At 36.3% G+C, this 13197-nt stretch overlaps 1 protein-coding gene across 1 annotated transcript in view; it reads right to left on the reverse strand.

Moving 5' to 3' along the window:
• SNX20 (sorting nexin 20) overlaps positions 1-13197 on the reverse strand; it is a 258470-nt gene that overhangs the window by 190450 nt on the left and 54823 nt on the right. The window lies entirely within an intron of this gene.

A 13197-nucleotide genomic window follows, 5' to 3' on the forward strand; every position in this document is an offset into this window, starting at 1 on the left:
AGGTTTTATGACTTAATTTCACTATCACATACAAATATACAGGTCCATCTGACAACCTCACAGGAATTTTTTACTTTCTGCCCTGATAATACCCTGCATACCATGACAGGAAAAAGTCAGGTATTTAACATCCACATCAGATAGAAAACCCGAGTTTCCACACCTTGATTTCTTCTACTGCTGTTATTATGTACTCACTCATCCAGTAAGCTATTCCCTTACCAGGTTTATGATGATGTAACAACAGTGTCTTCAACTAAGTTACTGATTTATACTAGCATAAGAGAAGAGTCAGGCCTAATAAATATCTACAAGATGAGAATAAAGACCAATTAGTGCTTGCACAGAAACTGTTTGCATTAAAATTAATTCCATCTGCAGTAAATCTAAACAGCAGATAGAAATGTCAGTAGAAAACCGAGGATATTTTATTTTGTTTTTCTCTTCCCATTTAGTTTATTTTAAGGATATATGTTTTTATCAATCGATGCTATTTGTTAAAGTTGTCATTAAATGAGAATGCATTAAGCCCAATTCTGCCAGACAACATGTGCCATTGAAGAGCCCTAAGGTATGAAAGCATCTTTCCAGAGTCTACAGATTTCTGCACAGCAAGAGTTCTTCAATGGTTTCTCAGCATTTATACAAATCATCTCACATCACAGACTTCACTATTACAAAGAGACAGTGGTACCTTCCACACAGAGGTCATAGGCCACTGTTATTGACATATGCCTTTAATCCTTTGGATGCTTCAAAAGATGAAGATTAGCAGCAATCCTCAGAACTCGCACCCAGGAGATAGCTATTTGTCAAAAAGTTGATATTATTGATGCTTACAAAAGAAAGAGAGTATGTAATTTATCTAATAAAAGTCAGGTCTTGTTTGCCTAGACTCCAGAGTTTTGACAGTTCCCTTGGTGAATTGTTTGATGTTGAGTTTCATATAATAAATGCAAATTTTTCATCAGCTCTGCATCTTCTTAGGAGCAACTGGTATTATTGTGTGGATTTTCTTCCTTGGTTTTCTCCAGAGTTTTTCCTCCTAAAGTCTTTGTTTCCCTTAGAATTCATTATAAATGACATAATTATATGTCTTTTTCTCCCTTGATTGAGAGCATTTCTTACAGATGATGATTTACCACTTGGAAATTACAAATAGCATGAATAGATACAATTATTATATTGCAGAATTTCCTTTAAAATCCAGAAATGTGGTTTAGCTGAACTGTTCATAAATTATAAGTAGGCAGGTCACATTATTTCCTCTAATCTTCGTATGACCCTTGATGCAAATTAAAGTGTTGCCTCAAACTGGATTAGAAGGTTTCCTCTGGAATGTTGAATACATTTAAGATTGGGATGAGCAGAAATGGACATGAAATACCAGTAAAAGAAACTACACAAAATAATTACTTTTACAAGGATACTTTCAGGCAATCACCTTGTTTCAGTAAGACAGTGTTCCAGCTGAGTTCAACTGAGATAGAGTCAGACCAAAACCCATTGAATCTACTGAAAACCTTCCCATTCATTTTGACTTTACTTTGGCCCAATTTTAAGGAGAAGCTGCATTAACAACTCCTTCAACTTTTGAGTCCCATTTTCCATAGAGAGAAAGAAGAGTTGCACAATGTTTAAAAGTGTAAACCTTGATTGTATGGGGTTAGCAGTGTCTTTATAGGGTCATCTGTTATCATAGGATTTATGGATGGAATGCTCAGGTGTGTCTTGTAAGTGATTCTCTACAGTTTACGAAGAGGAACCAAAAGTAACACTTTTATTTGTCAAACATAAATAGTATTTCTCTTTTTTTCTGCCAGAATGCAAATGTTCTCTGCTTTAGAAACACACTGAAAGTAAAAGGGAAATAATTTGACAATGGTGTTGATTAATTAATGAAACAAAAGCCCAGGAACCCTTTTCCACATATGACTGCACGTGTCCATCAGTGTCAGTCACTGCTGGCACACACACACACTCGGGGCTGCAGCAGGGTCTGCTACAGACAGTATGGCCTGAAGCCCACCGAAATCAATCTCAACATGCAGTGACTTCAATAGAGTCCTGTGTGCACGTCTTTGCAACAGATGGCTGTTAACAGCCAGTTCTGAGTGTGTGAAACAGGCTCATCCTCTCCACGAAAACGAGGGCCAGAGCATCCATTAATGGAGTGAGGAGAGGAGGTGAGAGAGCCAGGGGAATTAAAGATCAAAGAGCAGCAATTAGGCAATGTTAATGAGGAATACTCTCAAAAGGTTTCCACTTCTGCAACAAACCCTTCAGTTTGTTTTATAAACAGAACTCTGTGTAATGCAGAGCCATCTATCCATAATCCAGATTGTTTTCAAGCTCCAGTCTTTGCCAAAGGGTTATGTTAGGGCTGCTAACAGGTTAAGTATACTCCGGGTGAAATCAAAGTAAAAACTCATATTAATTTTAGTTTGAGTAGGGCTAGGCCAGTGCTTAGGACTTCTTAATATCCTATTCATAATGTCTAATATGAAGTCCTATTTCTCTCATTAGATATTGCAACTGAAAAAAAAAAAAAAAAAACAACACAAAAAGAATCCACATCATGATATTTTTCTAAGGTGTAAAAAAATTGCCATTTCTTGCATTGTCTTCAATCTTCAAATAAGATAATAAATATATAAATAAAACTCAAATCCTACATCTCAATTAAATCTGATCCCATTGCTCACTACTCCAGGATTTGATCCTGGAAGTAATGCACAACAACAAAGTTTACTCACATAGAAGCCCTTGCAGTTTATCTAAACAAATACTGCAAAAAGCCTCTTCTACTTCGTCCCTTCTCCTGGTCACATATTGCTATCCCTTTGCTTCTTCCAGCACTGGTATTTATCTAATCATGTGGATCAACTCACAAAAAATAAACCCTTTAAGAAGCAACAAATATATTTGAACATGACTCAGACATAATTCAGGTGTATATTGAATGTGTCAAGAGAAGTGCTCGCTCTGTGGAGATGTGTCACTCCATAAAAAGAAATAACCCCCCAGAGCCATAGTCTGATTACAATTAAGAATGTAAACCCGAGATGTAAGTTTCTACAGCTTAGCACCAACCTAAGCCAAATAATCCCAAAGAGTTTAAGAAACAGCTTCACAATAAGTTGAACTAATTTATCTGCTTCTTCTGAGAGTAAGTCCTCTCCCTCCATATGTCTTCCCTCGAGTCAGTACTTGTGAGACCTCAGAAAACTATAAGGTCCTCTGGGTGGGGAATTGCTTTAGCCAGGTTGATGAATCAAATTATTTCAAATAAGCAGCAGGGAGATGTGGCAGAGGTCCCAGTAGAGGGACAGATAAGGACCACCTTTCTTCTGCTGTGATGAATTTGCAGACCTGTTCATTAGGTTTAGCGCAACTTAACCACTTGGCCAAAATAAAAATACTATATGCCAAGAAACTAGAATGTGTAAGGAGACCTGTTATCAACAGTGTTGCCCCAGTGGCGTAAATAACTGAGTCACTGGAAGGAACACAATGTCCAAGCAAAGCCAAGAATGATGTCCAAATACTTAATGACAACCAAACTGTTTTGTCCTGGCATGTCCCTTGTGCCAGGAGGGACAGACTCCTGGCAAATGAAATGCCCCAAGAAATATAAGTGATGATCCAAAAGGTAAAACAGCTGTACAGAGCAGTGACAAAAATCACCTGACTAGGTAACACCATCACACCTGAGGAACAGCATTTATTGACAGAGAGAGTAAAAATTAGAAAGAAGAAAAAAAAAAATCAGAAAAATCGTTCCAGCTGTGGCTGGAAAATCACAACTGTTCTAAATGTGAAACCTCTAATGTTCATGGGTATTTTCTTTGTAATAGCCTTTCCTTAATATATTGCTTATATTTTAATTGGAAAACAAAAGTAAGATATGCTGCTTTCCAAAGGAATGAGAAAAGTAATGAAATCTGCATGTAAGAGAAACAATTTTTTATCTGAAAGAAAATACTGGTCACATTATTTTCTTGTGTTCTCCTGAAAGTCTGCTTTCTGAGCCCTATATCCAGACCAGAAAGGATCTTTATGCTTAAACCATCAGGAGTCTGCTGGTGCCTTTGACTTCTACACGTTACATCAATGCTAATGGCTGTTTGGTCCTCTGATATAAGAAATCCCTAATGACTTCTGAAGATCAAACACAAAATTAGATCAACACTTTTATCTGAAGTTTTAGCCATTACTTTCCTTCGCATTTTTTTTCTAAAATTATACACTAGCAATACATCTTGATTTTAATACAAATATCCTGCAGAGTTCAAAGTAATCTGAAAATCACAATTTTTTTAGTTTTACTGAAACATGTTTTTGAAAACCTCTCCTAAAAAGTATCTTTTAAAATTTAAAATAATTTACAATATGAACCAAAGAGTTGAAAATCTGGAGGAGGAATAAATATTCTATTATGAACCTGTAAAATGGAAACAACTACAAAAGTTTAAAATGTTTCACAAAATCATTTTCATGTTTTTCAACCAGCTCTAGTTACACACTTATTACAGTAAAGCAGCTTTTAAAAAGCAGCTGTGTTTTCCACCAAGGGGTGACAGCATTTCATTGTGGGGATAATGTGTGTAAATGATCCCTTCATTATATAGGGTCTGATCTTGTATTCCTTGTGCATCCTGAGTTCACACTGAAACTAACTATGTGTTAACAATAGTATTCCAGACAAATTCTAATGGGATAATTGTGTCATTATAACTACCTAAATTTCCCTGGTTTCATTTGGATTCAGCATTTTACTGTCTGCTATTGAGCCAAAGTCTGCAATAGGATTTTTTCCATATAAAGTTGCACAATTTTGTTCTGACTTGCTAAGATTTTTCTGGACCTTGGTACATTTTCCTGCTGAGGGAACTGCCTTTCCAACAGCAGAGAAACTTTCTCCTTTACATCTTGCAGGATCTGGCAACTGTTCAAAAGCAAGCTAACACTATCCAAGACAGATCAGAAAATAAACAAATGTCCTCAAATGGAAACACAAGAAGCCATTCAGGTTCTGGACTACTGTCACCCAACCTGGAATTTAGCTGGGATACTTGATCAGCCTAATTGCTCTCACAGAGACTGCTTGTCAAAGCCCCTTCTACTACCTCACTGGTCAATGGACATTTTGCATGGACAGAGAAGCACAAACTCCAGTGTACAACCTTATAAAGGGCAAAATAATTGCTGCAAACATATTATTAACAGTTTCCAAAAATATTGTTTTCCTACCTCAGTGGTAATCTTAAAACCTTTAGGCCAAAGATAAAACATTCATACGTCATTAGGGCCTGCATACTCTCAGTTTAAGGATGTCTTGCAATGAAAACATGAAATTATTTCAAATTAACAACCAAAAAAAGTCAGGGAATTGTGAGGGAAGGCAGATACGAACACAAATTTTAAAGACCAGAATTACCATACTTCTTAGTGAAGAGTAAGTTAAACACATGGAAAAAAAAAAAAAAGACCAAATTATTGCTTACAGAATCAATAATATAAAACATATCTCCATTACTCTCTGATTTAATTGAAACTACATTTCTTTAATCCTTGCCAGAAAAACAGAAGAATATGGCTACAGAATTCATGCACCCACTTTTTATCTGCATGACCTGCTTCAAGAGCTAAGCCAAGTTTCATTAAAAATTATTGGTCTCATAACTTTTTTCTCTTTCTTTTTTTTTTCTAAAAGACTCCCATATGGCACCAATATCAAGATAAAACTGTGGCCGTGTGAAGTTTTTCCCACTCTTAATTTTTAAAAAAAACCTATAAAGCGACTTTATGGCAAAGTCAAAAACTGTGGAGAACGATAAGATCTCGCTTGGTAAAAGTCTCATGGGCAGTTGTGTTAGTTCTTAAATAGGGTATTTTTATCTGAAAGATGACACACAAGATGTTCTCATGTCTTATGCACAGCACAGAACTTTACCAGCTCAGTGGAATACTTTCCACTTCTTCCTGGGTGCTTTGCTAACACATATTGTGGTATTAAGGAATTCTTTTGTATTACTGTGGCATCTGCTAAAAATGTCAGATGTGATCACAGGCCTTGCAAAACAAGTATTTTAACAACCAAAACCTTATGATAGGTTATATTTCAGTGACTTGGAAACAACACTGCATTATCTGAGAAAACAGCACAGATGTTGCTTAATAAACTGCTCAGTTTATGCATTGTATTAACCTCATGAAACATTTATGCAAATCTTGCATTAACAAAAGGTAAAAGAATCATTATGGGTTATGAAGAAAACAATGTGACAACCTTTGTTTTTACTTCCATGTTTTATGGGGGCATTTTAACTCTTAGGGGTTTCTGTTTAGGAAGACACAGGGGCATTATAGATTTTCATCTATTTTGTTTTCAGTTCTGCTATCATTCCTTCCAGCTGATTTCACATTTTATAATGCTAATAGTGGGTGTATGGTTTTGAGTTTCTCTACTGTCAGCTGGTCAGTAGGTCTGGGGGATATATTTAATGGAATCTGACAGCTGATGGAACTGATCTCATTGAAAGGGGATTTGATATGTGGGATGAATGTGGTGACCCTCAATTCGACATATTAATGACCATTATTATTCAAACTCTTGCAGCCAATATAACTCTTTTTCTTGGACACAGCAGTACATGTGTATAAAAGAAATGACTTATGGATGAGTTAGTCCATATACTAGTTTGAGTGTCATTTAGATAGCATGTCAAAACAGATTAGCTATTTTACCCTGAGATAAAATTAAAGGAAAAGCCTTTGTGCTCTGTACACTTGTAAACAAAGCAATGATAAAAATGGGTAGTTTCACTGGACTGAGTCAGAAATCCAGCAAATACACACACCTTTCAACTGTGGGAAAAAGCATACTTCTCTCTGGGCAATATAAAATAAAACTTAGCAGTCAGACACTGTAGCTGCAACCAACAGGTCCTCCTCTGCTATAGGTCACCAAGTAAGTTATAAGCACTCTTTGTGCTTATTTTAAAGCCTTACTTTAGAATTTAGGGAACTATACTGGTGGAACTTAACATTCTGCATTGATCTGTAACAAAATATTTATTGTTTCATAGGAGAAATTTGGCCCAGTCGAAGCTGTGCATGATGGAACAAATAATCCTTAGATTCCTGCCATCTTTTGGCAGAAAGGAAGCTGGTCACAGATGCTTTAACAGATGTGTAAAGGACACAAAAGAAAATCTTGATATGTGAGCAAGAATCACAAGGAACGACTTGACTTTAAATTATGAGGTGGTGCTACTTTTTCAGGTCACAAATATAAAATCTATTATTGATCTTGAGCATTGCCTCCTATTTTAAATCTCTTTTAAAGCCAGGGGCACTCTAATGCCATTTAATCAATAACTGCTTTCACATTTTTGAAGCAAATATGCAATTTGTTTACAGATTTTAAAGGCTACTAATGTACATTGCCTTTTCTTTTCTACCATGTCTGAGAGGAGGTGATGTTCTCTCATATTTAGCTTAGGGTGCCTGCTGTGCTAGGCAGGACATTCAAAACCTTTGCAGCCTGTTTTATGGCCCTGGTGGTGCAGGAATAATAAAAGCACGTTGCATTTCTCTCCTTTCCTGCTTTAACAAGCTCTCCAAAAGGGAGAGAAAGCTTTGAAAGGAACCAGACAAAATGAAGCCACCACCAAAATAATGCACTGAGACACTTGACCTACACATGTAAGTATTGCAACATATGAGGAATGCATCAATAACCTTTAAGTTATTAAGGAAACCATCTGAGAAAGAGGATGTAATTAGATCATAGCAGTGAGGTTCACATTTGGTTTCCATATTTTTGAGGATTCAGTCAACATTTAGAATATCTCAATTAATGTATGGTTTGAAAGGCTTAACCATATGATGACACTCAATTACTCATTCAACTAGCCAAATATGTTAAAAGTACTTGAAAAGTCAGTTCTTTAATCTTTTATGAATTGCCTTTATCTAAACATTGTCACCGCATGGGCAAGGGCACCGTGCATCGTGATCAGCTTACGTTTTCTTGTTCATCCTCGGCTGATGGAGATTCTAGCTAGGATTGTTGCTCAAATTTAATATCTACACTTTTAGGACAAAATGCAGATTGAAATAAAGGCACACTTAGAAACTCACATGGAACACGAACACATAAACACAATCAAGTTAATGTGTAATAAGAGAAAGAGCTTATTGTGCTAGTTTTGTTTGAGAATTTAGACCCTTAGGACTCTAATGCACTCAAATTTCATACACCTCCTGCAGCGTCCTCTCACTGTCCACAAGCTAAGCTGACATTATGGGTACCCTGATCTTTATCATTATGTCTTGCTCTGGAAAGAATCTCTCACTTCAAGATCTATGCATCTGCAATCAGTTCTCTGCAGAAAATAAAAAATAAAGGATACCCCGTCTTTGAATCCTCAAACTTGTTCATAACCCTGTTTCAAATACTGATTATTAGTTCTGGTCAATAACAACCAGTGTCCCAGTGTCAGCACTTCATTTCTGATCTTTCCATTGTTCCTAGAAGAATACAAGAACTATTTATCTGACCATTGGAAGCCACTTATAACTGCATATATTTACATAAGTACATCCCTACATTACATACATGGAAGCAGAACAACAAAAAATGCATAAAATACATTAACTTCTTTCTTATAATGCTGACATCTACTATTACACAGAGAAATTTGGACCAGAAATCAATTATCATCCCACTTTACCTTAAGGGAAAATAATATAAAAAAACCAGAATAAATAGAAAGAACCATTTTTTAGTTGTTTATGTTCTACTTCATGTAAAATGAATATAACACTTTGCAGACTTTAGGACCCTGAATGCTATATAATCCCACATGTTGGCTTGCTGAACCTGAGCCACAGCTGTTCTGATAACAGACCCTTTGAAATTGCTGCAACTTTGGATAAAAGCAATGTTTGCAGTAATGATGTTACATGGATGGTCGATTAATCATTGCTACACATACTTCTCAAGGTTTTTTGTGTTGCTGTTAAATGACTGTGTAATACTCTGAACACCTGAAAACTCCCTCCTTTGCACATTGTCAGAATGGTCAAATGAAATGGGTGAATCCTACCACCTATTAGAAAGGGTGGGATTTCACATGCCTTAAACATGGTCATATTTATTATCAAATCCTGCAAGATCTGGATTAACGTCCCTTTTACCACCATTCCATGTAAGGAGAAAAACTCTACAAGCCACCATTGGAACTGACAAAGCAGAACAGGGTTCACAGTATATCATTTATCAATTTGGATAGGATCATAACGTGTTAAAAAATAAAAATTGCTGAGCAAAAATAAATCCAACTGTATGACTTTTATTAGGAATTTAGGTGTCTTGAAAGAGAAAATTCAGGTAAAGCAAAAATAAGTATTCTTTTAATCCAAACCACATTTGTTTAATCAAAAAATAAAAAAAAAATTAGAGCTCCTTTATGTGCAGTTTGATGTCATATTTATTTGTACTACAAATGAAATTTTCCCATTGCTCTAGTCAGTGACCTCAGTATGAATTTTATAGTGTACAACCAAGTCATTCCATCTTTCAATGACATCCATAGGTCTAACCTAACTCTACTTTCACAAAAGAAAGGAAGATCATGGCACCTGCCTCTTTTTCAAATTAGTTAAACATGTTTGTTCAATTCCTGGTTGGGGACTGACTCCACTTTTATATGAGAAGGTGACATCCAGCAACAAAGAGCTGGATTTTCTCTGTGCCTCTGGAATGGCCAGGCTTAATGAGCACAGCAGTGCTGTTGTACTAATTTTCCTCTGCATCATTCTTAAAGTAGTTAATCATTCCTTCTTCACTGCTTAGTCTTCAATTTTTGCAGAGGGAACTTTTCATAGCAACCTCGAAGTTCAAATAAATTCAGTGAAACTGGGAAGCTCAGCCAGAGACAAACAAAATTCCACCTACTTTGTGTCAAGTGCTTCCTATTGTTTGAGTCTAGGCCTTCAAAGGCATCAAGCCAATAAAACATTAACACTAGATACACCAGATTTAGGCCATCTGAACATCTCTCAAAATATCTGCTGTAATTTATTCATATTTTGTAGCTTATTAGTTGATTTCTCTCCCTTGAGCAAGCATTTAAAAATACAACAAAAATAAAAACATTGTTAGTCGCTTCTGTCTGTTACAGCCAAGACAAAACTGTCCAGGACTGAGACAATTAATTAATATTCCTGTTGATCCATCTGAGATGCCATACATTGATCAAATTCTAAGTTAGGAAGAAAATTATATTTTTATTTAAATCAAAGCCGCAGGGTTGTATTCAGTAGCAGCAGACACTAAACAGGACATTGCTGAAACTGCCTGGTTAAGATTTTTATTATGTGACAGTATTGACTGAAGAAAACAGCAAACCAACTCTGGTGTAAATCAATGAGCTTTTGCTAGGCTTTCACAAAGTAAAAGACCTGCTGGATTCAAAAGTAAAATAATCAATTCTATTATACGGAACAGGTGGAAGATTGCAAGGAACAACTCCACAACCATCCACGGTAATAATAATTTAAAGGTACTGAAAAACAGCCAGGTTTTATTATCAGACCTGAAATATTCAGTGTTTTTGAAGATACAAACACCAAGGAGATTAAAAAAATGCAAGGTCCTGATAAATGATCTAGCTCAGCACCAGACAAAGTTATTCTGGAAAGAAAATTCAACAGAAAAATCACCCTGTGAAGAGTCCAAAAGATTCAGCAGAAGTAAATGGTTGAGATTAGACATATTAGTTTTCATCATTTGTGCATTTTGGGGGGGCTAATATGTTTTGTTTATAAAAAGGGAAAATAAATGAATGGGGGGAAAAAAGTACCAGGAGAAAAGAGATAATGATTCTGACCACATAATGAAAATAAATGTGCTTTTCTGCCTTATTTATGTCATCTGACTGAGATTACTAAATAAAGTTAAATATTTTACTAAAATTTGTAACAGATTTCCTTCTCTTTCCTTCCATCACGATCAATTTGTTATAGAAAATTCATGTACTAAAGTATAATTTAAAAGATTTACTTTCTCTTGGTTTGCTTTGGGGATTACAGACAGCACATTTTCTTTGAATTATATGAACAGTTGAAATCTTCAAGAACTCTTTGCAGCACAATATTGGTACTGCTCTCAGGAACACCAGCTACAAATAATTCTACATCTTGTTGTTAAAACTTTTGGAATTATATCTCTGGGCCTGGCAGAAGACTGCATATGTGGTGTAATGTAAATTTAAGGGTTCATGGATCCAGCAACCAACTGGATAAACCGATGAGAAAGAGGATTGCCCAAATTAATAAATAAAAAAAAACAAACCCACAGCTAGTTTTTACTAGGTATTACCTTCAGACGTGGCTAAAATGGGGTTTACTTCAGTTAAATGAGGCTTAGTAAGGCTGTAAAATGCATTTTACCCTCTCAAAACTAACCATAACCTCTTCCCTTGACAAATAGCTTCTGAAAGGCACCAAAACTCACATAATTATGGGCTAAGAAAAACATTAAAAATACACTCAGTACCACACACATGCAGCATAACAGCTTGATTTCATCATAACACTTAAATGCAATATTTTTCTGCACAGTATTATATTAATATGATAAAGTGCAGCCAGCCAAAAAATAGCTGAAGAGCTGCAAAGTGATTTCAGAAATTGAAAAGCAATTTCAAATGTTTGGTAAGCATTAACTTGCTCACTACGCCCTATCAAAACCAGCTGCTAGCCCATAATTCTAACCTTTTCCCTTTCAAAAATACAAGGCCTTGAAATACCCTATTAATGAGAAATGAATATGGTAATTGAAAGAGTAAATGTAATTTTAAAAGAAAGCTCCCACCATCAAAACATTCCTCCTATTACATCAGCCTCTTTCTCTAAAGGAACAGTATGAAAATGTGTTCCTATGTAGGATACTTATTTGTCTGTGCTGATAACCAATAGATTTAATGACATTTTGAAATATTCTTCTGCACCACTTGCTACAGTTCTAGCTGATGGATGTAGGGATGCTAAGAGGTATAGGCATGTTCAGGTAACAGTGTCTGAAAAGGGGTTTTACAACAGCAAACTGAGTGGCAGGGCACCAGAGTGAGTAGATGTCAAATGTTTAGACTGGGTTGTCTCAGATCCCATGTCTTGCCTACGTTAAGATCCTCCTGTAGTTCTGCATTAGGCCTCAATGTGAAAGTGGGATTCATTTTCAAGGGTTCTTCCACATCTCAGGTGATTCCTTTAGGTTCAGCCAAGCACAAAAGAGCAGGCTGCCACTCACTCTTTACACACACAGCCTACAGCACTCAGAGTGGTGGAGTGAAACGTGGACTTCACGTACTCCTCAACCCCAGGCATTTGGAAATGTGCTTTTTACTTCTCTAGCAAGTACTTTTACAACCAGCTGCAGTACTGGAGTAGAACACGATGCTCCCTATAAAGAAAAGATCCCACAGCATCTGTTTCATATATATACATAGTGTAAACAATACCCAGGTTATGCAATTAAATGAAGACATTTTCTTCAGCAGAACAAAAGAGGAGAATGGCTAATGTAGAGATTCCTTTTTAGGAAGTAAATTTTTACAGAGAGTGAGTAATCAGGCACTGGAATGGGCTGCCCAGGGAGGTGGTGGATTCACCATCCCAGGAGGTTTTTAAGATGAGACTGGATGTGGCACTTAATGCCATGGTCTGGTAACCACGGCAGGGCTGAACTTGATGATCTCGGAGGTCTTTTCCAAACTAGTTAATTCTATGATTCTATTCTATGCATTATGGAATAACTACCATACTACTACCCTGGTGCTTAAAAATGCTTCTTGATATCTTATCAGCATTCAGGCTCATTAAGAGCCTAAGCCTCATGGGATTTTACAAAATAATAGGACTCCTACATGGCTTAAATAATTTTGGAAAGCTCAGTCATCGTTTAAAAACACATCAACTATTGTTTTAACAAAATTATGGTAGCACCGAACATGTACACAAATAATAGTGTAATAGTCAAAAAGACAGACCAGGCTCTTCTCAGTGGTGTCAAGCAATAGGACAAGAGGCAAGAGGCAGAAACTGGTGCACAGGAAGTTCCACCTGAACACGAGGAAGAACTTCTTTACTGTGCAGTGACCACACACTGGGGCAGATTGCCCAGAG

Source organism: Manacus candei, unplaced genomic scaffold, assembly GCF_025592945.1.
Source record: "Manacus candei isolate 608988 ecotype Guabito, Panama unplaced genomic scaffold, ASM2559294v1 h1tg000065l, whole genome shotgun sequence".
In the NCBI taxonomy this organism is placed as follows: Eukaryota; Metazoa; Chordata; class Aves; order Passeriformes; family Pipridae; genus Manacus; species Manacus candei.